This window comes from Phacochoerus africanus, chromosome 5 (assembly GCF_016906955.1).
Source record: "Phacochoerus africanus isolate WHEZ1 chromosome 5, ROS_Pafr_v1, whole genome shotgun sequence".
Taxonomy (NCBI): Eukaryota; Metazoa; Chordata; class Mammalia; order Artiodactyla; family Suidae; genus Phacochoerus; species Phacochoerus africanus.
Window position 1 is genome coordinate 34,065,944 of NC_062548.1, and position 27,595 is coordinate 34,093,538.

Here is a 27,595-nt window from a genome sequence, read left to right on the forward strand (position 1 = left end):
AAATTATTGCAGGATGTGTGACAAACAATAGCATATAAGTAGATACAAAATGCTGTGGAAATTAAAGGAATTAAATGTCTAATTGTATTTAGGTTAGGGAAGTCTCCCAAAATGAATAGGAATTTACAGGAACAGAAGTTTTTCTTATTAGTAACAGTAGAGTGGCAGCAACAACTACCATCTAATAGCAAAAAGTTTGATGAGGCCAGTGTAGAAAGAGACACTGGACATGGAGAAGCAAGACAAGGCTGTACAGTGAGTTAAACCACAACCGTGAAGAAACGTGTACCCTAAGAAACAGTGATATTATCAGATTTGTATTTTACAGAGATCATTCTGGCAAAGGTATGTTACTGATACAAATCTCATGCTGAAGAGTTCCTGCTATGGTGCCATGGGTTAAGAATCCAACTGCAATGACTTGGGTTGCTGCAAGATGTGGGTTCAACCCCTGTCTTGGTGCAGTGAGTTAAAGGAGCCAGCGTTGGTACAGCTATGGCTCTCGGATTCAGTCCCTGGCCTGAGAACTTTCATATGCCATGGGTGCAGCCATTAAAAAAAAAAAAAATTCTCACGCTGAATAACCAACATTGAAGATTAAAGAACAAGCAAACAAATATGAATAACATAGCATCTAAAATGAAAAATACACTAGAAGGAATCTAAAGCAGGATAATTTAGGCAGAAGAACAAATAAGCGAGGTAGAAGACAGAGTGGTAGAAATCACAGAAAAAATAAAGAAAAAAGAATGACAAGAATTGAGGCGAGTATAAGATACCTCTGCGACAATATTAAATGTACCAACATTTGCATCATAGGGGTCCTAGAATGAGAAGAGAGAGAAAAAAGGCCAGAGAAAGTGTTTGAAGAGATTACAGCCCATACTTCTCAAACAAGGGAAAGCAAACACTCACTCAGGTTGAAATACAGAGATCCAATAGAGGACAAACCCAAGGAGAAACATGGCAAGACACATACTAACCAAAGGGGCAAAAATTACATACACAGAAAAAATATTAAAAGCAATAAGAAAAAAAGCAACAAACCACATACAAGGAAACCCCCATAAGGATATCACCTGATTTTTCAGCAGAAATTCTGCAAGCCAGAAGGGAGTGGCAAGATATATTTAGGGTAAGGAAAGGGAAGAATCTACAACTAAGAATACTCTATCCAGCAAGGTTCTCATTCATTGTTTCCATGTCTTGGCTGTTGTGAATAGCGCTGCAATGAACATAGCAGTACATCTATCTTTTTGAACGAAAGTTTTGACTGAATATATGCCCAGGAGTGGGATTGCTCCTGGTAGCATTCCTGGCATATTTAGTTTCCTGAGAAACCTCTATACTGTTTTCCATAGTGGTTGCACCAATAATTTACATTCCCACCAACAGTGCAGGGAGGTTCCCTTTTCTCCAGCATTTGCTATTTGCGGTCTTTTTGGAGGGGAGCGGCGGGGTCTTTTTAGGGCTGCCCCTACAGCATGTGGAAGTTCCCAGGCTAGGGGTCAAATCAGAGCTGCAGCTGCCATCCTATGCCATAGCCACAGCAACATCAGGTCTAAGCTGCATCTACAACCTACACCAAAGCCCATGGCAATGCCAGATCCTTAACCCACTGAGCGGGGCTAGGGATCAAACCAAGTCCTCATGGATACTAGTCAGGTTTGTTACTGCTGAGCAGAATGGGAACTCCTATAGTCTTATTAATGATGGCCATTCTGACTGGTGTGAGGAGGTACCTCATTGCAGTTTTGATTTGCATTTCCTTACCAATTAGTGATATGAGCATTTTTTCATGTGCCTGTTGGCCATGTGTATGTCTTCTTTGGAGAAATGTCTAACTAGGTCTTCTGTCCCTTTTTCATTTGGGTTGTTTTTTCTTGTTGAGCTGTATGGGCTGTTTGCATATCTTGGAGATTAAGCCCTATTTCCATTTCCTCCTTCAGTTGCAACTATTTCCTCCTACTCCTTAGGTTGAATTTTCATTTTTTTTTTTTAAGGTTTCCTTTGCTGTGCAAAAGCCTATAAGTTTGATTAGGACCCATCGGTTTATTTTTGTTTTTATTTCCATTGCCTTGGGAGACTGACCTAAGAAAATACTTGTACTGTTGATGTCAGAGAATGTTTTGCCTATGTTCGCTTCTAGGAGTTTTATGGTGTCTTGCCTTATGTTTAAGTCTTTGAGCCTTTTTTTTTTTTTTGGTCTTTTTTTTGCAGGTGGGGGCATACCCGAGGCATAAGGAGGTTCCCAGGCTAGGGGTCAAATCAGTGCTGCAGCCATCAGCCCACACCAGAGCCACAGCAACATGGGATCAAGCCGCATCTACCACTTACACCACAGCTCACAGCAACGACAGATCCCCAATCCACTGAGCAAGGTCAGGGATCGAACCCACATCCTCATGGATGCCACTCAGGTTTGCTAACTGCCAAGCCATGACAGGAACCCCAGAGCCATTTTGAGTTTATTTGTGTGGATGGTGTGAGGGTGTGTTTTAGTTTCACTGATATTCATGCCTCTCTTCAATTTTCCCAGCACCATTTGATGAAGAAACTTTCCCATTTTTTTTCTTGCCTCCTTTGTCAAAGATTGATTGACCATAAGTTTTATTTGGGTTTATTTCTGGGCTCTCAATTCTGTTCCATTTGTCTGTATGTCTGCTTCTGTACCAGAATCACACTGTCTTGATTACTGTAACTCTGTAGTACTGTCCTAAGTCTGGGAGAGTTATGCCTCCTGCTTGGTTTTGTATCCTCAGGATTGCTTTTAGCCAAAGCAATCTTGAGAAAGAAAAGTGAAGGAATCAAGCTCCCTGAGTTCAGATTATACTACAAAGCTAAAATCATCAAAACAATATGGTACTGGCACAAAAACAGAAATATAGATCAGTGGAACAGCACAGAAAGCCCAGAAATAAATCCACACACATATACTCAATCTATGACAAAAAAGGCAAGAATATACAATGGGAAAAAAAAAAAAGGCTTTTCAATAAGCAGTGTGTAGAAAACTGGACACATGCGAAAGAATGAAATTTGAAAACAGTCTCGGAGTTCCCGTCGTGGCACAGTGGTTAACGAATCTGACTAGGAACCATGAGGTTGTGGGTTCCATCCCTGCCCTTGCTCAGTGGGTTAATGATGCGGCGTTGCCGTGAGCTGTGGTGTAGGTCGCAGACGCGGCTCGGATCCCACGTTGCTGTGGCTCTGGCATAGGCTGGTGGCTACAGCTCCAATTGGACCCCTAGCCTGGGAATCTCCATATGCTGCAGAAGCTGCCCAAGAAATGGCAAAAAGACAAAAAATAAAAAATAAATAAAAATAAAAACACTCTCCAACATCATATGTAAAAATAAACTCAAAATGGATTAAAGACCTAAATGTAAGACTGGATACTAAAAATCTCCTAGAGGAAAACATAGGCAGACACTCTTTGACATAAACTGCAGTAAAAATCTGTTCTGATCCACTTCCTAATAAGAATAAACAAACAAATGAGACCTAATCAAACCTCAAAGCTTTCACACAATAAAGGAAACCATAAACAAAATGAAAAAACAATCCACAGAATGGGAGAGAATATTTGCAAATAAAGTGGTCGACAAGGGATTAACCTTCAAAATACACAAACATCTTACACACCTTTATATCAAATAAATAAATAAATAAATAAATAAATGGTCAGAAGATCTAACCAAAGAAGACAGACAGCCAAAAAGCCCATGAAAAGATTCTCAACATCACTAATTATCACCAAAATGCAAATCACAACTACAATGAGGTATCACTTCACAGAGTCAGAATGCAAAGTGATGCATCACAAAGTCTCCAGACAATAAATGCTGGAGAGGGTATGGAGAAAAGGGAACACTCCTACACTGTTGGTGGGAAGGTAAAATGGTACAACCACTATGGAGAACAGTATGAAGGTTCCTTAAAAAACTAAAAAGAGAACTACCATATGATCCAGCAATCCCACTCCTGGGCACACATCCAGAGAAAACCATAATTCAAAAAGATACATGCACCTCAATGTTCACTGCAGCACTATTTAACATGGAAGCAACCTAAATGTCCATCAAGAGAGGACTGGGTAAAGAAGATGTGGTATATATATTCCATGGAATATTATTCAGCCATAAAAAAGAATAATGCCATTTGCAGTAACATGGATGGACCCAGGAATTATCACATTAAGTGTAGCAAGTCATTAAGTGAGGTAAGTCATAAAGAGAAAGACAAATACCACAGGAGACCACTAGTATGTGGAATCCAATTTTTAAAATGATACAAAAGAACTTACAAACAGAAACAGACTCAAAGACTTCAAAACCAAATTTATGGTTACCAAGGGGAAACGTAGAGAGGGCAAGGGGAATAAATTAGGAGGTTGGGACTGACATATACACATGACTATATATAAAAAAGATAAGTAACAAGGACCTGTTGTACAACACAGGGAAATCTACTCAATATTATGTAATAACTTACATAGGAAAAAATTCTGAAAAGGAACAGATATAGGTATAACTGATTTACTTTGCTGTACACGTGAAACTAACACAACTTCATAAGTCAACTATACCCCAATAAAGTTTAGAAAAGAAAAAGAAAGAAAAGGGAAAGTCTATTACATTACCACTCCATGTGGCACTAAGCTTACTCCATGCCTTCCTTAATTTTGCTCTAATGACCTCTCTGTGGGTTAAGTATTACTTCCCTTTTACAGATGAGAAAACCAAGGCTTGGAAAGATTAAATAAAATTGAGAGATTAGCCTCAAAGTCAGGATTCCAACTTCAGGGCTCATATTCCTTCTACAATAACATGACACATATGTGCCAAAACGCAAGTAAAGTTGGAGCAAATAATTGGGAGAGACAGATGATGTTGGGCGAGGAGGAAGCGGTGCGGAAGAGGGAGCTGTGGAAAGCTCCATCGGCACAATTCTTTACACACACACTGTAGGTCAAGTGCATCGGGCACTGCCCTGGGCACTGGGGGTTCCACAAGGACTCATTCACAACCCCTGCTCTCCTGGATGGAAGGACCTTGTTGATCAGGCAATTATGACACAACAGTCGTGCTGAATGAGACCAGCACAACACACCTGCTCCAGGGCAAATGAAGGAAACCACCTTCTTTTACTGCTCACTTTAGCAAACACTGAGGGAGTAGCTGGAATTAAACTCCAGACCGGAAGAAAATGAAATCTTACGTTGTAGATGTGCTGCACATAAACAGGATATGTTTTTGACGTTAGGTCATAATTCTTTCAAATAATGAGTTTTTATTTGCACCAGTTGGATTTATGTGTAGACGTTAAATACATAGCAAAGTGTACTATAAATATACCACATACTGATAATACACTGTATAGAAGAAGTTACATAACTGCTCTTCTATGCCTAAAGCGGCTCTTATAGCTCTAAAAATGCCAATGTGACGATTTATTTTTTTTAACTTGTTTACTGCAGACTTGTTTCAAATGAACATAGCATGGAGCAAAATGCATACTGAACAGTCTCCAAAGCGATGCATTCTGAAGTACTGCAGCTAACATTTAAGTAAAGAGGGTTCCTGAAATATTCATTGCAGTCCATCTAAAATTTTGAATTAGCAAAGGCTTAGAACACATGTGGCTTTTTGCATTGTTATACAAAAAGAACTAGAAAATTGTATTTGTTCCCCAAGTAAAATTGCCAAAGCCCAAATCTTTTTAGCTTCAACAATTGCATTTTCCAAGTGTATTCGAAATGTGATTCTCAGAGAATAAAAATTGATTGGAGGAATAATTTTAAGCTGAGATGATTTCCATATTTATCAAACACTGGGGTAAAAGCAAACTCTAATCTTGCTGAGCCATAAATTAGCATTTGATTTAAATGCCAAGAAGTAAATATTTATAAACAGATTAAACCAATGTTTTATTTAACAGATAAAAAACATACTGTACTCCTATCTCTAAGTTCTCTAGGGCAGGAAGGGGAGGTGAAAGGGAAAAGGGAGAAGAGGGGAAGGGGAAAATGGAGAGAGGGCCACTAAAAGGAGGGCAGTCTCGCTGTTTTCTAGCTCTTTACTCTTCTTGATAATAGAAATCAGTAGAATTTAAATTTAAACAAAGATATCAAGCAAAGTATTGCAAAACTCATGAAAAGAAATGAAGTTGAATTTACTTGTCCAGGATATCCGGACCAGTTAAGCAACAGAGCAGGGACCCCGAGTCCTCCTCTACACAAGTCCCCCAAGTTTAGAACCGAGTTCTTCGGTACTTAATTAACCAGAAGAGAAATGCTCTTTTCTGAGGCGACCACGCCAGATAGTCAGGTGGTAAACTGAAAAACTCAAATAGAGGAGTCACGAAAACTGACAGGCACCAATCTAAGACACTTTCTGTTAAGTTAGAGCGCACAGTCAGTTGCTTGCCCGTCTCCTGTCGCGAGGTCAGGGTCTTCTCTGTGGGCATGTGTTGGCTCTTTGGCACAAACCACCACCGTCTATGATGTCCAGCTTCTGTGTCTTTAAAGTGGAGCAAAGATGGATAGGATTTTGAGCACGAAATGTCTATATTTTTACAATTTTGAACACAATTTTTTTCCGCTTCTCACCTACACCCAAGTCAATGGTATTAAGTAGCATGATATTGGGGTTCCACACATTAAACATTTTTGCATTCATATTTATCAGTTTACGCAATATTTAAACTATATACTTAGGCTTACCACTACTACTGGCATAAACACACTTAGGAACAAACACAGCTGACTTCTGGTTAGCACACAACTTAACTAGTGAGAACAGAAACGTTACCAGACTTCCGTGTCACCTCCCAGCCAAGCCCATTCGGTATGTCCTGGGACAAAGGGACTGGAGAAGACTGGTGAACCAGCAAGCCAGACAAGTGGAGTGTGGATAGACAGGTTCCACCGCAAAACATTTTAAAATGGATGCTGATGCCAAGGGCATCCCAAATGCCCTTGGTCTCTTTAAGGTCTCTGGATACTATTAATACGAATCACTTCTTAGAAATTACTTCATTACTAACTCTATGCAAAATGAGTTGGCACTGTCCTTGGAGACAACAGGTCAGAGTACATACCAAATAAAAGTTCGTGTGCAGAGTTTTTTAACAGCACTGTAGCAGACAGTACAATTAGATGTCATTAAATATGAAACAATCAATCCTCATTGTATCAGTCCTTTCAAAACATTTGTGAATTCTTCTGTCCATTAAACGCACTTTGGCATGTATCATAGAACCACCATTTCAATCAGCTGTGAAATTTTTATTAGTTTTATAATAGTTGTGGATAAGTATTTGTTGTTGAGATATAATTCACACACCATAAAATTACCATTTTAATGTGCCCAATTCAGTGATTTTTAATAGAGTCATGAGGGGTGCAACCATCACTAATTCCAGAACATTTCCATCATATTTAAAAGAAATCCCACCCCCATCAGGAGTCCTTTCCCATTCCCCTCTCCCCCCCACCAGCCCTTGGTACCACTAGTTTACTTTCTCATTTCTATGTATTTGCCTATTCCAGGCATTTTTTAAAAAAACAGTTTTACTTCCTTTCTAATCTAGATGTCTTTTCTTTCTTTTCTTGCCTAATGTCTCTGGCTAGACACTCTGAACAATGCGGAAGAGAAGTGGCGAGAGTGGATATCCTTTCTTGTTACTAATCCAAGTGGAAAAGCTTTCAGCCATTACCCATTAGGGTGGCACAGACTGTAGGTGTTTGGCAGGTGCCCCTTTACCAGGCTGGGAAAGTTCTCTTTTATTCCTAGTGTGTTAGGAGTTTTTATCATGAGAAGGTGCTGGACTTTGTCAAACGTTTTTTTCTTTATCTATTGAGACATCAGTGGGTTCCCTGTCTTTATTATGTTAATATAGTGTACTGCATTAATTGATTTTTTTTTGGATGTTAAATCAATTTTGAGTTCTTGTGATGAATTCCACTTGGTCATGGTATATGATCCTTTTTATAAGCTGCCAGATTTGGTTTGCTAGTATCTTGTTTAGGATTTTTACATTCTATTTACAAGGGATATAGCTTTTATTTTTTGGACGCAGCCTGCAGCGGCTTCATGTGGGATCTCCATTGCCAGACCAGGGACTGAATCTGGGCTGCAGCAGTGAAAGTGCAAGTCCTAACCATCAGACCACCGGGGAACTCCCTTACAAGTGATATAGTCTGGTTTTCATGTGTTGTTTGGCTTTGGCATCAATGTGACACTGGCCTCAAAGAATGAGTTAAATTTTCCCTTGTCTTCTACTTTCCGGAAGAGTTTGTGAAGAACTGGAGTTAATTCTTCTTTAAACCAGTGAAGCCATCTGGTCCTGGGCTTTTCTTTTTGGAATGTTGTATCATTACTAACTCTATTTCTTTATTTGCTATAGGTCTACTAAGATTTTCTAATTCTTCTTGAGTCAGTTTAGGTAGTTTGCATCATTCTAGAAATTGGTTCATTTCATATTATCTAATTTGTTGACATGTAACTGTTCAGAATATCCCTTTATAATTCTTTTTATTTCTGTCAGGTCAGTAGTAATGTCCCCACTTTCATTCCTAATTTTGATAATTTGAGTCTTTTCTCTTTTTTCTTAGTCTAGCTAAAAGTTTGTCCTTTTTTTGATCTATTCGAAGAATCAACCTCTGGTTTCATTGATTTTTCTCAACTGTTTATTTTCTGTATTATTTACTTCTGCTCTTATCTTCATTATTTCCTTCCTTCTGCTTGCCTTGGGTTTAGTTTGTTCTTCTTTTTCAGTTTTATTTAGGTGGAAATTACCGATTTAAGATCTTTGGATAAATATTCCTAAAGTTACAAATTTTTCACAAAGTGATAACATACACTTTAATGCACCGTATCTACATTATTCTTACAATGTGTGGTATTCATAAATTTCAAAAAACACTTATTATGATGTTTAAATTAGTTAACCTTAAACATTCCTGGGACCATTTCTACAACACTGGAGTATAAGAGGACCAAAAGCACTTCAGATATCAGAACCGCTACACCTTCCAGACATTTAGCCTTTTTCTGAACATACCCAACGATGCAAACAGATCACTCTTCCACAGGTGGTCCTTTTCATCTCAGAGAATTCTACCACATGGCCCTTCCCTGCACTGAAAGGAAACCATCAGTGCAGTAGGTTGGATTTTCAGAAGGAAGGCATGACACTATTTCCAATCCTGCATGTCCTTACAATGTGACTTTGGCATTACTCTCATCAAAAGATGGGATGCTCTAAGCCTCCTCTGCTTGCATTTGGGCATCTGTGCTACAGCATAAGGGAAGTTACATGACTTTCAAGATTAGGTCATAATAAGTCTGCCTAAGTCTCTTGGGATATTCATCTTTGGGGCTGCCGAGCTGCCATGTGAGCCACCTGACTACCCCTCAGGCTGCTATACTGTGAGGAAGCCAAAACTAGCCTATGAAGAACACCTGGAGAGGCCCCAAGATGATGTGAAGCAACAGAGAGCTGCACGGCTAGCCCCCAACTACCTTAGCCACCTGCCCTTGCCCCTGCAGTTTCAGCCAGTGTCTGAGTGCAACCAAGCAAGAGACCAACCAGAACTGCCCAGCCAAACCCACCTCAAATCCCTGACCCACAGAAGTCATAGAAAATAATAAGTAACTGCTGTGGGTTGCAGCCACTAAGTTCTAGAGTGAGGTGCTACACAACAATAGTAACTGAAACATTTATTCTAGGCAACATGTACTCCTTAAAATTCCAGAGTCCATGCTTGGGATCATGAAGAGTTAGTCCAATTAATTTTCCAAGGCTGGAAATACTAAAAAAAAAAAAAAAAAAAAAAAAAAAAAAACACAGTGGATTCTCAGTCTTCTGTGAGCTTATCATCATTTGACGATGTTATTTTAAACCATAGTTTCACTTTTCACAATTCTGGTCATGCTAGCTTGTATTAGTTAAAAGACAGTTTATCTATGCTTTCTTAATTATGAGACCCAGAACTGAGTCCAGTCCTCCAATGAAGGCGTATGTGAACTAACTGCTGAGAAATGCAGGAAGATGATTTCACTCACTGGTGAGGCTTTTATTAATTTGCCATGAGTTTATACATGTGAACTTTGAATAAAATCCCTTTCCACAGGGGAATGGTTTTGTACAGGATATCAGTTCCGAGTGAAGGTTTTAGAATTAGACAGATATGGAGGCAAAATTCAGCATTATTACTAAGAAGTTACACGACCCTGAGCAAAGTGTACATCCTCAGTAATGCTTAATTCTCCATTTATAAACCGGGATCACAGTACCCAACTCATGGGATTATGGTAAAGGTTAAATGCAAGCATACAAGTAGCTACTATTGTAACAGTTCCTCTAACTACAATGTTCCTCATCCTCTTCCTGTTGAACTGATTTTTTGTTTTGATCCAAGGTCAAGGCCTCACGTTTATCTCTATTAAAGTAGATCTTGCTATATACAGCCCATTGCTTCATTCACTTATCTTTTTTTTTTTTTTTTTTTTTGTCTCTGCCTTTTCTAGGGCCACACTCGTGGCATATGGAGGTTCCCAGGCTAGGGGTTGAATCGGAGCTGTAGCCGCTGGTCTGTACCACAGCCACAGCAGCGCCAGATCTGAGCCACATCTATGACCTACACCATAGCTCACGGCGACGCTGGATCCTTAACCCACTGAGTGTGGCCAGGGATCAAACCTGCAACCTCATGGTTCCTAGTCAGATTCGTTAACCACTGAGCCACGATGGGAACTCTTCACTTATCATCTATTAAACAATCATTAACAGAAGGGCAATGAAAGAAAAAAACATATATTAACAATAGCAACAAAAAGATAAAATATCTAGAAATAAATGTAACTAGGGATGTATAAAATCTTTATAAGGAAAATGTTACAACATTACTGAAGACCTCCAAAGAACCTGAAGAACAAGAGTATGTCATTCTTGGAGAGGAAGATTCAATGTCATAATGAAGTCTATTTTGCATAATTCAACTTATAAAACTGAAATAACTGAAATAAAAATGCAGAAAGGATTATTTTCCCTTTGGAAGTGGGGTGGGGAAACTGGACAAGCTAATTCTAAAGCTCTTATAAAAAAGGAAAAAAAAAACGTGCAAAAGTTGTTTAGAAAACCACTGAAAAAGAGGAGAGTGCTATACTAGCCCTAGCCTATATTAAAATACATTACGAAACCTCAATAACTCAGTATGGTATTAGTACATGAAATGAGAGAAAGACAAATGACACAGATGAGAATGTCTAAAAATAACATACATCTGCATGGAAAATTAGTATATAATAACATTGTAATTGCAAATTAGAGCTGGAAAGGTGGACTTTTTGAAGAAAGGTACTGAGATAAATGAGGAGCCACTGGGGAGGATAAAAAAGAGCCAAACTTAACACAGTTCACCAGGATAAATCACTCATGAATCAGAGGTTTAAAATGTTAAAACATGAGGCTATAAAGATTATGTAAGAAAATACAGGAGGTCCTCCATAGCCTTGGAGTGGGGAAGACCTTTCTATCACTTCAACTCCTGAAGCCATGAAAAAAAAAAGATGGATATAGTTATATATGCATATGGATTGATATGTATATTCATATAAACTTCTACCTGCCAAGAAAATAAAGTCCAAAAGTGAGATACCAGGAAATCTGTATTTGCAACTTATAATACAAAGGAATAAGCTCCTATAAACATAAAAGGAAAAGGTCAATAATCAAAAAGTTCAAATGAGCAAAAGATATAAATAAAGCTCACAGAAAAGGAATGTTCTTTAAAATATGGTGAGATGCTCAATCCTCCTCATGAAGAAAAAAATATTAAAACTACCAAGAGAAACCATTTGCACTTTGATTGGCAGAATTCCCAAAGTTTAACAGTACAGACTGGCAAGACTGGACCTTAACTCATAAATTAAAGGAATACAAAACTGTACAACTTTTATGGATAAAAATTTGTCAACATCTATTAAATTTACAAATGCACTAGCCCTTTGACCTAGCAATTTATCTTCTGGGAATTTACACGTCCAAAATGAAACCGCAGGTGGGACTTCCAGAAGGGCAGTGAAAAGAACTCGGAAAATCCTTTCCCAAAGGCAATGATAAAACATGACAAAATTGCCAAAAATAACTTTTTCAAAACTCCAGAAATTGACCAAAGGGATATAGCAAAAGGGGAACCATTTACTCACTAAAAAAAACTACTCAACATTGCTTTAAAAAAAAAAAAAAAAAAGATTCTATGGGATTTTGGAAAACATACACCTGGTAAGGAACTGCTTATATCCAGAATTTAAAGGATGCTTACAATTCAAAATAAAAGACATTTTCATTTTTTAAAATGGTTTCCTTTGCTATGCAGAAGCTTTTGAGTTTAATTAGGTCCCATTGGTTTACTTATATCTTTACTGTCTTTATTCTAGGGGGTGGATCAAACAAGATATTGCTGTGATTTAACAAAAAGATAACCCACAGAATGGGAGAAAATTTTTGCAAATGACTCAACCAACAAAGGTTTAATCTCCAAAATATAAGAACAACTCAACAACAAAAAAAAACAAACAATCCAACTAAAAATGGGCAGAAGACCTAAATAGACATTTCTCCAAAGAAGACATACAGATGACCAGCAGGCACATGAAGAAATGCTCAACATGACTAATTATTAGAGAAATGCAAAGCAAAACTACCATGAGGTACCACCTCACACCAGTTAGAATAGCCATCATTAATGAGTCAACAAATAACAAATGCTGGACAGGGTGTGGAGAAAAGGGACCCCTCCTACACTCTTGGTGGGAATGTAACTTGGTACAACTACTATGGAAAACAGTATGGAAATACCTCAGAAAACTAAATATACAACTACCATATGACCCAGAAATCCCACTCCTGGGCATCTATCTGGACAAAACTTTCATTGAAAAAGATGCATGCACCTGTATGTTCATAGCAGCACTACTCACAGTAGCCAAGACATGGAAACAACCTAAATGCACATTGACAGATGAATGGATTAAGAAGATGTGGTACATACATACATGTATAATGGAATATTACTCAGCCATAAAAAAGAACAAAATAATGCCATTTGTAGCAACATGGATGGAACTAGAAACTGAGTGAAGTCAGAAAGAGAAAGACAGACACCATATGATATCACTTAAACATGGAGTCTAAAATATGGCACAAATGATCTATCAACAAAATAGGAAAGATCATGGACATGTAGGACAGACTCATGTTTGGCAGGGGAGGAGGAGGGATTGGGATGGATTGGGAGTCTGGGGTTAGTAGATGAAAACTGTTGCATGTGGAGTGGATGAGCAATGAGATCCTGCTGTATAGCAAAGGGAAGTATATATCTAATCACCTGTGATGGAACATACTGGAAGATAATGTGAGAAAAAGAATATACATATATATGTATGACTGGGTCACTTCGCTGTATAGCAGAAATTGACAGAACATTGTAAATCAATCATAATAAAAAATTTTAAAAAAAGGACAAAAACATTTAAAAACAAGTGAAAGATCTAAATAAGCATTTCATGAAAGAAGATATACAATGCCTGACAAACACATAAAAAGAGGCTCATCATCAGTCACCAGGGAAATGCAATTAAAATCACGAGATACCACTTTACACTCACTAGACTGGCTGTGGTAAAAAAAAAAAAAGAGACAGCAGAGCCTCCTTGCCTGCCCACTTGCATCTCTCACAAGCGTCTGAATCTGTTTCTTGCCTATCAAAAAAAAAAAAAGAAAGAAAAAGAAAAGAAAGACATTAAAAAGTGTTGGCAAGGATGTGGAGAAACAGGAACCTTCACACACTGCTGGTGAGACTATAAAATGAGATCCCTACTTTGAAAAACCATTTGGTATTAAAGTGTTAAATATAATTTTACCTTCATCCAGCAATTCCACTTCTAATTATCTAGCCAAGAGAAATGAAAACATAAATCCGTACAAAGATTTGCAAACAAATGTTCATAGCAGCATTATTCACAATAGCTCAACACTATAAACAACTTGAATGTCCATTAATTAGTGACTGAATTAATTTAGTGGTATATCCCAGTGGAATATTATTTGGCCACTGAAACACATTTGGTAAAGAAACACTGACACAGCATGAACAAAACTGAAAAACAACATGCTAAGTGAATGAAGTCAGCTGCCAAAGAATACATACTGTATGATTCCATTTATGTGAAATTTCCAGAAAAAGCAAATCTGTAGAGGTAGAAAATAGATCAGTGGTTTTCTGGGGTTGGAAGTGGGAATAGAGCTTAACTGTAACTGGGCAAGAGGTTTCTTCTTGGCGTGATGAAATGCAAAAGTGATTGTAGTGATGGTTGCCTAACTGTAAACTTATCAAAAACCATTAAATTTTACACTTTTAGTTGAGTGAATCTTAGAGTATGTAAGTGAAAACCTCAAAAAGGTTGCTTTTCAAAAAGTATTGTAATCTGTGTGTGTTTATAGGAGCTTTATTCATAATTGTCAAAAACAGGAAATAACCCAAATGTCCTTCAGTTTGAATGGAGTAAAAAACCCGGGGTGCATCCTCTGATAGAATGCTGAGCAATACAGGGGGTGATGTGCTAATACCTGCACCAACAAGGCTGAATCTCAAATCCATTGAGCTAAGGGCTGGAAGCCATCCAGTACATGGATGCTGTGGGAAACCCAAGGCTACAGGTACAGAGAACAAATCAGTGGCTGCCAGGAGTGGGGCTGATACAAAGGGGAAGCCAAGGGAGTTTTGGGGGAGTGGAACTGTTCTATATCATGATTGTGGTTACACAACCCTACATATTTGTCAAAAATCAGAACTGTGGGTCAAAAACAGTGCCTGTTACCATGTATATATTAAAAATAAATTTAAAACAATGATTTTAAGATTTGTTGCGATATGATTTTATATACATATAATTATTTTTATTTGTTTCCACTATAGCTGGTTTACAGTGTTCTGTCAGTTTTCCACTGTACAGTAAGGTGACCCAGTTACACATACATGTATACATTCTTTTTTCTCACATTATCATGCTCCATCATAAGTGACTAGACATACCTCCCGGTACTACACAGCAGGATCTCATTACTAATCCACTCCAAAGGCAAAAGACTGCATCTATTAACCCCAAGCTCCCAGTCCATCCCACTCCCTCCCCCTCCCCCTTGGCAACCACAAGTCTGTTCTCCAAGTCCATGAGTTTCTTTTCTGTGGAAAGATTCATTTGTGCCATATATTAGATTCCAGATATAAGTGATATCATATTATTTGTCTTTCTCTTTCTGACTTACTTCACTCACTATGAGAGTCTCTAGTCCCATTCATATGGCTGCAAATGGCATTATTTCATTCTCTCTTTTTTTTTTGTCTTGTTGCCATTTCTTGGGCAGCTCCCACAGCATATGGAGGTTCCCAGGCTAGGGGTCGAATCGGAGCTGTAGCTGCTGGCCTACACCAGAGCCACAGCAACGCGGGATCCGAGCTGCATCTGTAACCTACACCACAGCTCACGGCAACGCCAGATCCCTAACCCACTGAGCAAGGTCAGGGATCGAACCCTCAACCTCGTGGTTCTTAGTCGGATTTTTTAACCACTGAGCCATGAAGGGAACTCCAATTATTTCATTCTTTTTTACTGCTGAGGAGTATTCCATTGTGTATCTATACCACATCTTCCTAATCCAATCATCTGTTGATGGACATTTGGGTTGTTTCTATGTCTTGGCTACTGTGAATAGTGCTGCAATGAACATGCGGGTGCATGTGTCTTTTTCAAGGAAAGTTTTGTCCGGATATATGCCCAAGAGTGGGATTGCTGGATCATATGGTAGTTCTATGCATAGTTTTCTAAGGTACCTCCATACTGTTCTTCATAGTGGTTGTACCAGCTTACACTTCAGCCAACAGTGCAGGAGGGTTCCCCTTTTCTCCACACCCTCTCCAGCATTTATTTTGTTGCAATATGATTTTTAATAGCAACCAACTATTTTTAATAGCAACAATTCCAGTCATGATCAGTAGGAAATAGGTTAAATAAATTATTGTACATTCATACAACATGATACTACACAGATTTAAGAACGAGGGAGCTCTCCAGGTAATACTGATATGGAAAGATACCTAATTTACTGGTCAATGAAACAGTGAGGCAGAAAAAGGAAGACTATAAACATATTCATTTTTGCTAAAATGAAACTCTGAATGAGACATAAGAAAGCAGTAGAGCTGCTTTCAAACGTGAGTGAATGTGAGTGGGGTGGTGCAATGAAGTGGCTGCTGGCAGAGGTGGGAGCGGATTTTAGTATTGTCTAATTATAATCTTTGAACACATTAATGTAAAAAGGAAACAAATGAAAAAAAGAATTCTTTGAATATTGGTCCATCCTTCAACTCTCATCCTCCTATATATATATACTCTCAACTTTGTGTCACCTGAAATTTGTTTGCCTTTTGAATAGTCATCTTAGTCAATTAAAATATTGAACTAAAGAGAACAAAGGGAATCCTTGCCATCAACTAACAAAAATCTTTTCTTAAATTGATGTTAATCCATTACGCTACACTATCCCAACTTTATGAGTTACATGAAGCACAACTATGGGTGAGTTATTTAACTCCCCTAAACCTCTTTGTAAAATGGGTGTAGACATCTCCCTTGCAGAGTACAAATTAAATGAGACAATACATGCCAAGTGCGAGGAATCCTGCATGGCACCGAGCAGGCGTTCAATAACTGTCCACTGGCTTTCGTTTTTAGTTCCAGCTGCTTCCTGGCTGATGTAGTCACCTAACTGTCAGAGCATTCAGCCTCTATTTCATGAGAGACCCTGTCACAGACTTGGGGTGGTGAAAGCTTTCTCCTGGTTGTCAGGCTGCCTGGGTTCAAATTCTGGCTCTGCAATTTTCCAGCTGTTGGAGAAACCACTTAAGTTTTCAAAGCTGTTAAGACTTTTTACTTAAAAATTGGAGTAAAAAAGGTACTCATTTCACAGGATTAAAGGGAGAGAAGCGAGTGGATTTGTGGTGCAGAGCAGAGCTCTGAGCACATAATAAGCATCAATAAATATTAGCAATTGGTATCATTATTTTGTCTACTACGTTCCTGGTTCCCCCATTATGTGAAATAACCTAAGAAGTGTGGCAATTATTATCTGAATTTTGTAAAAACCTCATGCTAAACCTCATTTCTAGCTTGTCTTGACTTTCTAATGATACTTCCAAATAAAAAGTTTATTCCTACCAACTGTTCTGACACACACACACACAAATTCTGCTGAGTAAATGATAACAGGGTTTTTAAATTTCCCTAACAAAGGCATAACACAGACTAGCTCTAAAAGTAACAGAGGCTGAAATCAATATTCACATTTTGTACTGATTTCTCTAACAGTACTGTTAAATCTCTTAACATCTGAGATTTAAAAGGCTTTGGCTGTCCAGTTATTTGGCAATATAACATGGCAATATACATACACACGCGCACACGCAAATTTTTTCTGAAAAGAAAAACAAAACTAATCTCAATGATTATATTTAAAAAAAAACTTTGGGAAGTTCTTATAATCAGTAAATAAAAGCTGTCTACATACTTTTCATCCCTTATAACATGGTTATCTCTTTAGTTTTCTCCTAAAGTAGCCGGAAAAGTTTAGGATTTTTCAGTTAGCCCTTGAAAGTGATTATTTAGGGTTAAAATTTCTGTACTGGAAGTGACCTAAACTAACCAAGGGGAAGGAGCTCAGATTTCTGTGTTCCGCAAGCCCTTTGTTTGTCAAGCAGCATTATTTTAATTATTTCCTATAAATACATCATTGTCCTTAAGAAAAATATTTTTCAGATAAAGATTAAAAATCTTTAATCATCCCTTGGAACATCACTTGGAAATGACCTCAGCACATTATAAACCTCTTAAAACAGATTTAGTGCATCAAGATCCATTTGCCAAAGAAGAAAAGCAATGACTGTGTGGAATTTCATTAATCGAATAATTCTAAGAAGAGAAAGATTTTAAGAGTTTCACTCAGATGAGGAGGAACAGAGTATTTTTCGAAAATTCTGGGAGAGGCGGTAAAACCGGGCCAACTGGAGAGAAGCGCACGGTGTTAGCCAGGGGGAGTCCGCTTCCCCCGCCCTCGACTCTCCACTCTGGAGGTGCCCCCTCCAAGCTGCCCCTGGGGACCGACCGAACCGTCCTCTTCGCCAGGCACTGAACTTCGAGAAGGAGTTAAGACTTCCTTTCGAATTCCAGAAGGACCTGGAACCCCAAGTATTTATCCCCAAAGGAACCCGGCCCATGAAGCAAAGACGGTCTTTCTGGAAGGGCTGGGCAGAGCGTGCGCTCCGCGCTGCCGCTCCCCAGCCGTCGCCGAGGTCAGGGCCAGGCAGCTGCCCCGCCGACCTCTCAACTCTCGAGGCAGAGAGCAGCGCGCAGAGCCTCCCCACACACGACCCCAGTCTCTTCCTCCTCAGCGCGCTGCGCTGCTGAGGACTGTCCGCCTCAAGTGGTCCCTGAGGCTGCAGCAAGCAGCTTGAGAAGGGTCCTTATCCGAACCGCTAATGGGATTCCAACAGGGACGAAAACACAAAGCAAAAGGCCGCTGTCTCAGTTTTGAACAACCCAACCCCGTGCACACCAGCCAAATACTCAAAGAATACACAAGAAAAAATATAACAAGGAGAAGTGCAGTCATTTTAAAATCTTTATAGAGAAAGACTGAAAATAATCTATGGCCCATCAGTTAAGTAGGTTAAATAAATACTGGTACACTCATTTCACTGCGATTATACTATACCTGAAAATAACCACATAGAGCTCTACATGAACTGCAAAGGGGAAATCTCCGTGATATACATCAAGTAGGAAAATGTGGCTACTGAACAGATTCAATCGTGTGCATATGTAACGTGTACACAGCGCAAGCAAGAGAAACAATGGGGTGGGTAAGGAGAGTGGCATGTAGCCTGCAGCCCAGGGGTGTCAGGGAGAGTGTGTGTGCAAGGCAGGCCGAGTGCCAAAGAAACAGAGAAGCTGAGAGGAAAACATGGGGCAGGAGACAAAGACAGAGAAGAAATCGGTAGGGGGCAGATAGAGGGAAACCAAGAGATACATGGGCGCAAAGAATACACGCAAACTGGCTTCGAGTAGGAATGAGGATTTCCTTTCGAATTCCAGAAGGACCTGGCACCCCATGTATTTATCCCCAAAGGAATTCTGACCATGAAGCAAAGATGGTCTTTCTGGAAGGGCTGGGCAGAGTGCGCACTCGGTGACAGACAAGGAAGAATACATGCAAGCTGGCTATTGCCCGAGTGTTCCACACAGTAGCCACTCGCCACGTGTGTGTTTAAATTTAGTTAAAATTCAATAAAATTAAAAATTCAGTTCTGCAGTCCACACCAGTCACAGTTCAAGTGCTCAAGAGCCATAAGTGATTCACAGCTGCTGTCCTGGCAGCAGAGAACACGACCTTCCCATCATCGCACAAAGTTCAACCGCGCAGGGCTTTTCTACACCCTTTGGTGTTGTGTGCATGTTTTATAGTGATTGTGTTGTACTTTTACGGTCTGCAAAGAAAATAAAGATTCTTCTAATTTGGAAAAAAAATCAGGTTTGGGTTTTTGGGTTTTTTTCTCATTCTGTATCTCTTTTAATAGTTATTTTTCAAATATCACAGAAGCACCAGAGGTTTCATAAGGGCTTAATGACCTTTATTCTGCCAATTTTCTCTAAACTGTTTGATTCTTACTAATTCAGTTCTACTTAACAAGGGTTCAAATGTCACCAAAAGAAGGACTACAGCAACATACATTTGGAGCATCATGACATTGCTCTCGTCCTCTAAAATCTAAAAAAGGTCATGTACTCATTTTAGTAGAAGCAAGCACAGTTGACAGACACCCTCTGCAGTTTTGAGAAACATTTTAAATTGAAGCTTTTCTTCAAAAGAAGAGCATTTAAAAATAGTATTCACTTTTTTCTGATGCAATTCAGCACAAAGTAGAGAAGGGGGAAAAAAAAAAGCTGAAAGCTCAAAAAAAAAAAAAAAGGCTACTTTAATTGAAAAAGAAAATGGCAATACTAGAGCCAGTTTTCACATGAAGGCTGTAACACCAAAGCAGTGAATGGTCACAAAACCAGTTCCCTGAAGCTTTCTCATGTAATAGAAGTCTGAAGCATCTGGTGAGGTTTGAAGAAGGTAACATTTTAAAAAACAGTTAATAGAAAGGTCTCCAGAAAAAAACATACAACATGATTACAAGTCAGCGAAGAATGCACAAATAAAACCATTTTGAGACCCTCAGCCCCCTGTGAAAAAGCACTGACTGCTCCTGGAGGATGGCCGTCCCCGTCCCTACTGAGGTTCCCCCGGGCAGTACCCAGGGACCCATGGGATCCCAAGGCAGATCTAGCCTGTGCCCTGAAAGTTCTCCTCAAACCCTCTGCAGCATTACATGCGCCTACTTTCCTAGTGCAACCACCCACTGCTCTATCACCAGATCCTAAATTCCAGTCATAGTCATCTAGTCAAGGTTCTGACCACAGGGCCATGGGCAATAAACAAATACAAAAAGGCAGAGTAATTGAGACAGTGTAGAGGTGACAAGGAATATCCTCTAGACCGGTGCAGCAGAGCCTGTGCACACTGAGCAGTCTGAACATAACACCAAGGGGCAATACAAATCCGTGGGAGAGAAGATGGGCTATGCAATCAGAGATGTTGGCTTGTGCAACGAGTTTATTCACATGGAAAACTGTTCCCTATCTCACACCCACACACACATAAATTCCATGTGGATGAGGTGCATGCTGAAGAGAACACAAACTTTTAGAAGAAAAATTATGGCAGGATCTCTTTATGACCCCCAAAGTGTTCAGAGTACACAGGGATTTACTAAACATGGTGTAAAAAGTACCAACCATAAATGAACAGACTAATAAATGACTTGATAAAAATGTAAAACCTGTACACGACAAAGAACACCATAAACAAAGTGGAATGATAAGCCACTGGGAGAACATATTTGAAATGCAAAAATATCAACAAAGATGAACAGCCAGAATATATAAAGAACTAAAAATATATAAGGGGGAGGGGAACTCAACAGAAAAACATACATAAGAGAAACACACAAGTCGCACAAGAGGCAACTGAAACAAAGAAATAAACATAAGAAAGGATGCTCAAACACAACAGAAATCAAAGTACTGCACTATTTCAAATCAGCAAAAAATTCTAAGTCTGGCAGTACCAAAGCTTGGCAAGGATATAAAGCAACAGTAACTCTCAGACAGTGCTGTTAGGGGCGGAACTTTGTACATCTACTCTGGAGACTGACCTGACAACATCTAGTCAGGTCAAGGAGGGACACAACCTATGTCCCAGCAAGTCTACCTCTAGGTACCAGCTCTAGAGAAGCTCTTACATATGCCCAACAAGACACGTTCACAGCAACACTGTTTAATAGCAAAGCATGAAAATAACCACAACTTCCATTGACAGAGAATCAATAAACTATAGCAGAATCCTAGAAAGATGGCAACAATGAAGAATTACTGCTACACATGTCTAGGTGGATATATCTCACACATCATGTTATGTGAAAAAGCAAGTTGCAGAAATATATACACTGTATGATACTATATTGTATAAACTTAATACACCGTTTATTAATAAATATTCATGTAATAGAAGCAGGAATGATACACACTGACTTCAGGATGCTGGTTCTTCTGCAGAAGGAAGATGGGGAGGTGGCACTGGAGAGGCTACACACAGAGCAACAGATATACGTGCAATGTTTTATTTTATACCATTTTAACCTTTTGATGTAAAGCAAAGGTAGTCAAATGTTTAGATGTGACTAAGCTGTGTAGAGATAATCTTGTTCTCTATATTTTTCTGTATTCATGAAATATTTCCAAGTGTGAAGTAACCTGTATTTTAAAGAAGAGAAAAAAGAAAGCGGAGGCTGAAATTTACCAAAATGCTTGCTTCCCAATATTGAGCCTCTGGCTATGGATAACTTTTCTTCTTTCCTTCCTGGTCTTCTATATTTTCTAATTTTTTTCCCATAAAGTCAACCCAGATACTTCTAGTCCAATTTATTCTCCCATCTTATCCCGCAAACCAACGCTATACTTTCTCACTCCTCTGGTGAGGAACCTGGCATTGTAGTACACACTGTCTCCTCCAATGGAATAAGAGTTCTTGGAAGGCCTACCACACACACTCTCATTTTTAACTAAATTATGTACTGAATCCCTACACTGTGCCAGTTACTGTGCCAGGAGCTACAGAAACGTAAATGAACAAAACATATGCTGTTCCTTTCTCCATAGAGTTTCGTCTCAAAAAGAGAAATATAAACAAACATAGGAAAAAACCTATATAATTAAAAATTGCGAGAAATACTAAGAAGGGAAAGAATAGCTATCATAGAACCACATAATAGAAAGGCCTAATATAATCTACAATGGGTAGAAGCAACAGGAAAATGCCAGGACAGGCAGGGTGGAAGGACCTCTGGACAGAGACAACCCCCCCACCTCCCCGCCCCAGTGTGCTTCCCACAAGCCTGAAGCACTGAGGGCAGGGACTGCTTCTCCCCCATGCCTGTGCCCACTACTTTCACAGTGCTTTAATAAATGCTCCGTGGCTGATTCCAAGAAGCTTCTGGGCCATCGGGACATCTGTGCCTATGGCTCTAAGTCAGGAAAGACATGCCTGGAGGATGGCCCAAAAGGCAAAAGAAGTCGTCATTCAAAGAGGCAGAACAGAGTCAGCCTGCTCTGCAGGAGCTCAGAGTTGCTATATATCCTCGCACCCCCTGCCATGAAAGAGCGCACCGTTCTCTTTGTCCTTCCATCCAACTATCCCCTTCCTGCATCCCCATTTAGTCCATTCAACACAGAAGTGGACCTATGTGTGCCAAGCTAGGTTATGAAGACCCACACAGGCACAGCCTCTGCCTCAATGAGCTTTCCTTCTAATCAGTGGGTCAAATGGAGGTGACTGTGTCCTCCAAGGGACATTTAACAATGTCTGGAGACATTTTTTGGCTGTCACAATGGGACAGAGGGGAGAGGGTGTGCTACTGGTAGCTAGTGGGTAGAGTCCAGGGATGATGCGAAACATCCCACATGATGCTTACAAGGACAGCGCCCCCCTGCCCCCAGCAAAGAATTATCCGGCCGAGGTTGAGAAACCTGGTATAAGTACTTAGAACCATGTCTAGAAGTTGACTACTAAAGCAGGACAAATGTCAAAGGACGATGGCCAGAGGCCAAGCAGGTGGAGTGTCAGAGGCCTAGTATTAAACATCAGGTCTTAGACAGATGTACTACAAAAATAAAATAAATGTTGAGAAACCTGCTCCAGAAAATTAGCGATGTAATTACATCACACTGCAGCAGGAGCACACAGTGTTCCACACAAAGGTGAGGAGGCATCTCATCTAGGACCAGGGGCAGAAAGATTTCCTTGGAAGCGATATTTAATTCCAAACCTGAAAACAGATGAGTTAGTACAGAATGGAAGGATGGAGGCAGGATAAAGGAGCTTCCAGACAGAAGCACAGCCAGTAAGCAAGGGACCATGGAATGGAAGGAAAAAAAAAAAAAAAAATATATATATATATATATATATATATATATATATATGTTTGATGGAAAAACAGGGAGTGGCTATGAAAGGGCTGGGGAGGTAACGGGCCCAGACCACCTGGAGCCTGTGTGATGGGTTATGAAATGCAAACTTGATCTTTAGGGCAGTAAGAAGCCACTGAAAGGGTTTACAGAGAGGAGCGGTATGAACAAAACTTGTTTCAGGACAATTACCCCGGAGAATGAACCGCGAGGTAACTGGGCAGGAGCGAGCTGTTGTGACCCAGGGGTCAGAGCCCTGGCTTAATCTCAGGGTGGTTCTGAGCACGGAGGGAGGCATCCAAGAGATACTCATACAGGCTGTGATGTGTATCTATGACAGTTCTCTAACTAATAATTCCAAAGCCCTCCAATTCCAACAGCTAAAATTTTCTGTAATTCATCTGTGGCCCAACCTAACCAAAATTATGTGGCAGCAAAACCAAAACCTGAACTGACTTGAGGCTATTTATAGTACATTTATCCTATTTAATGTGAATGTTTCAAGGCAGAGGATTAATGTTTGATTGCCAGATGCTGCCCCAGACCTCACCGGGTAGCATATTTTTAAATATGCTTTTTTTAATAGCAACTTTTTAAAATTCAAAGAAGTCTGTATTCCAAAATGCAGCTGGGTCCAAGGGTTTAAGATAAGGGACCTGTCTGGTGGACCTATACAAGATACTGAAAAAACTTTTGTCAAAGCACATGAAATTAGGCAAAGTGAGTTACTGAATTATTACTTGTTCAGAGTACTTTTCTAACAACAGTATAAAACTTCCAGATACCACATATATAACATATACAAGATTCATTTCATGGAACTTTGCCTTAAAAAACCTAGAAACTTGGCAATGTGATCCTAGCAGACTCACAGCAATGGGATTTGGGGAAAGAACTTAAAAAAAATATGTCACAGAAATTTATTTACTTCCTAATTCCTCCTCCTGGGATTGCCACAGAAGAGAGAGAAGGACCAAGAACCAAATCCTCATCTTAGCAGGAATGCCAAGTCAAGTCAGCTAGGAGTTGAAAGCAATGTGAGGTCACCTTCCTAATTGCCCTTAGCAGAGCCACGAACACATCAGAAACCTGACTGACGTTTTCTTGGTGACGGAGACCTGGCTGTTTTGCACTTGTGTCCAGTACTGAAAATAGTTGTGTCAAGTGGTCACGGGCCACAGCTGCAGTGGCAAGGAGGAAATCACCCTCATTCACTCATTCCACACAGGCCTGTGAAGAGGTTTCTGCGAGCCCGGCACATAGGTCTCTTCTAGGTGCTGGGGATAACAGCGTTTGTGGGACAGACGTGGCCCCTCAGAGGTTATGGGTTTTACCAGGGCACACGGCCATGAAGCATGTAACTACAATCAGCTGTAAAAAGTTATCATGGGAAAGCATGATGACAATACACAGCAGAGGGACCACATGTAGCAGGAAGACCCTAGAAAGACCTCTCTGAGCAAGTGACACTGACACTAAGACCTAAAGGATAATGAAAAATTACTGATCTAAGAGACTTAGAAAGAAAAAGAGAAACTGAACTGAAACAAACCAGCAAAGTGGAGAAAAGCAGAGAATAGGAGGAAATAATGGTTGAAAGCTGAGGGTGGGAGGCAAAACTCAGCGAAGCTCAGGGCCGGCGGCAGCAGGGCAGACTGCAGCCTCAAGGGTAGGCTCAAAAGAAGCTATTGCTCTGAAGAATCCTACTGAATGCTGGTCTACACTTTCTGATGTTCTGGAAGGTATTTTGCACCTAAAAATAGAATAAATGTGGGAAGTGGGGTCTAAAATACTTAAACATTTATTTTATGCTTATTTAGACTACAGGAAAACAATGCTTCTATGTAATAAAGTACACCTAAAATGCACTCCAAATGGATAAATTGAATAGCTGTTTATACTGAAACATTTAGAACACTTACAATGAGTCTGAATAATAAATTAGGTCATCGGCAATGTGCTGCCAACTTTGTAAAGCACTAAGGTCTGGCAGGGTATTTCAAAATAATAAATTTACCAGAAACATAATTGAGATATTCAGATGTCAACTGAGAAGACTTTGGCAACACTAAGTTTCCAACCACAAATACATCAGTATAAATCATATGCTATATTTTGAACCTATGACAGTTTGAAAAGCAAATGCTAGTACTCGACCCCCAAAGATCTAAAGGAATGAGCCACAGTAGCTATTTTTATTGATAGACTCTTGTTATCCCATGCCAGAGGAAGAGACTTTGAAAAACTAGTGTTAGCACTTTTTAGTACTATCTGGGTAATATTTTTTATCCTAAAAAAAAAAAAAATTTCAAGAGGTTTAAAAAATTTCAAGAGTACCTCACATTTGATGACATGCATCCACAAGAACTGGGTGGGGGGGGACTCTAGCTTGATGGAAGAGAAGGCAACAATACTTCACAACTGCTACTTAGTACCTTCATGGATATGCTTTTTTAAAAAAAAACTACATCCTCCCCAACTTTTCGGAGTCATCTACTGACCACACAGACATTGCTGCATTCCTCAGGGACTGGGCCTGGCTCGTAGTTCTCCTTTCTATGTCATCTCTGCCATCATGTCCAGTGGCCCCCAACTCCATTTCCTCAACAGCGGGAACCTTCCATTCTCTCCAGCCTCCCACCAGACCAATCACATTCCAGATCCATCCCAGAACCTGAGTTCTGAAACAAACTCCTATGAATAAATACATCCGTTTCCTCCTTTGGCATGCTTCCTGTACCTGTCGCATCACCCCTCCATCCATCCATTCTACAAACTGAACTACTCTTCGCCAATGATCTGCCTTTTGCCAAGTTGTTCTAGGTACAGAGGAAAAAACGGTATTAAAAAATAAAATACAATACCCCATATAGAAATATCTGCCATCGTGGAATATACAAATAAGTGAAAAAGGCACTGCCCAATAGTGCTAAATGCCGTAGAGAAAACAGAAAGGGGTGCGAGTGCTTGGCAAGAGGACACCACGGCAAACTGGGTGTCAGAAGCGCCCAGAGGAGGAGATAGACCCCGACTGACCTAACGCTGACGGAGGTGAGAACCCAAAGACCAAGAGCGCGCTGAGTGAGACGGGAAGAGAGCAGCAGGCTTCGACGCTAAGCGAAGAAGCTCTGCGGGGTTCAGAGCAGAAGCGGGAGACCTGGTTTCCCTGCGGCTCTTTGGCGCGGTGCTCTTTCTCCCTCCCACAACCCTCGTGCTGCTGGGCTTGGAGGTGAGGTAGGCAGCACCCTGCCCGTCCCTGTGGCTTCCTTCTCTCTCCTCCGCGAGTCCCTCGGGTTTGAAGGTCCTACCAGAAGGCTCGGCCACGACTACTGCGGCTGTCACCCAACAACGCCCCCCCTTCTCCAGCCCCTCGCCTCCCCCCCCCCCCCCGCCCCCGAGTCCCAAACCAGGACGCAGCCTCCGGCAGTGCAGTTACCCACCCACCACCGCCTCCTACCTTTCCAGCTCGCTTTCTTTCAAATTCTAGGTCCAACAATCTGTTCACCGCCTGAGCTCCCCACACCGCTGACCCCACCACCTTTGTAGGGCCCCTCGTTCCGCGACGGTCTCCCCTCTCGGCTCTGTCCTCCGCTTTGTGCCTGCTCAGCAGACTCAACGCTGGGGAATCTCACGCCACCCCCACGCCACACCTGCCCCTGAGCAGGGGAAACCGAAAGGGGGACGGGGGTTGGGGCGCCAAGAGCCAACCGAGCAGAGCGCTCAGGCAGGTGAGAGGATGGCATCCCACAGACCTGAGCCAGAACCTCCTCGGGGGGTCACACTTCTAAGCAGGGAGCGGGGCAGCCGAAGAGCTCAAGGACCTTCTCTTCCAGCTGCTGCCTAGTGAATGGGAGGGAGGCCTTCAAGCGAGTGGGAGGCGAGGAAAGGGGTTTTAGAGGCCTAAG

At 40.5% G+C, this 27,595-nt stretch overlaps 1 protein-coding gene across 1 annotated transcript in view; it reads right to left on the reverse strand.

Moving 5' to 3' along the window:
* The window catches only part of MRTFB (myocardin related transcription factor B), a 146,039-nt gene extending 136,616 nt beyond the window's left edge, over positions 1 to 9,423 (reverse strand). The window contains 1 exon segment of the mRNA XM_047780466.1: positions 9,067 to 9,423. The gene's annotated coding sequence lies outside the window, so the exon portion shown is untranslated.
* Positions 9,424 to 27,595: the final 18,172 nt, after the last annotated feature.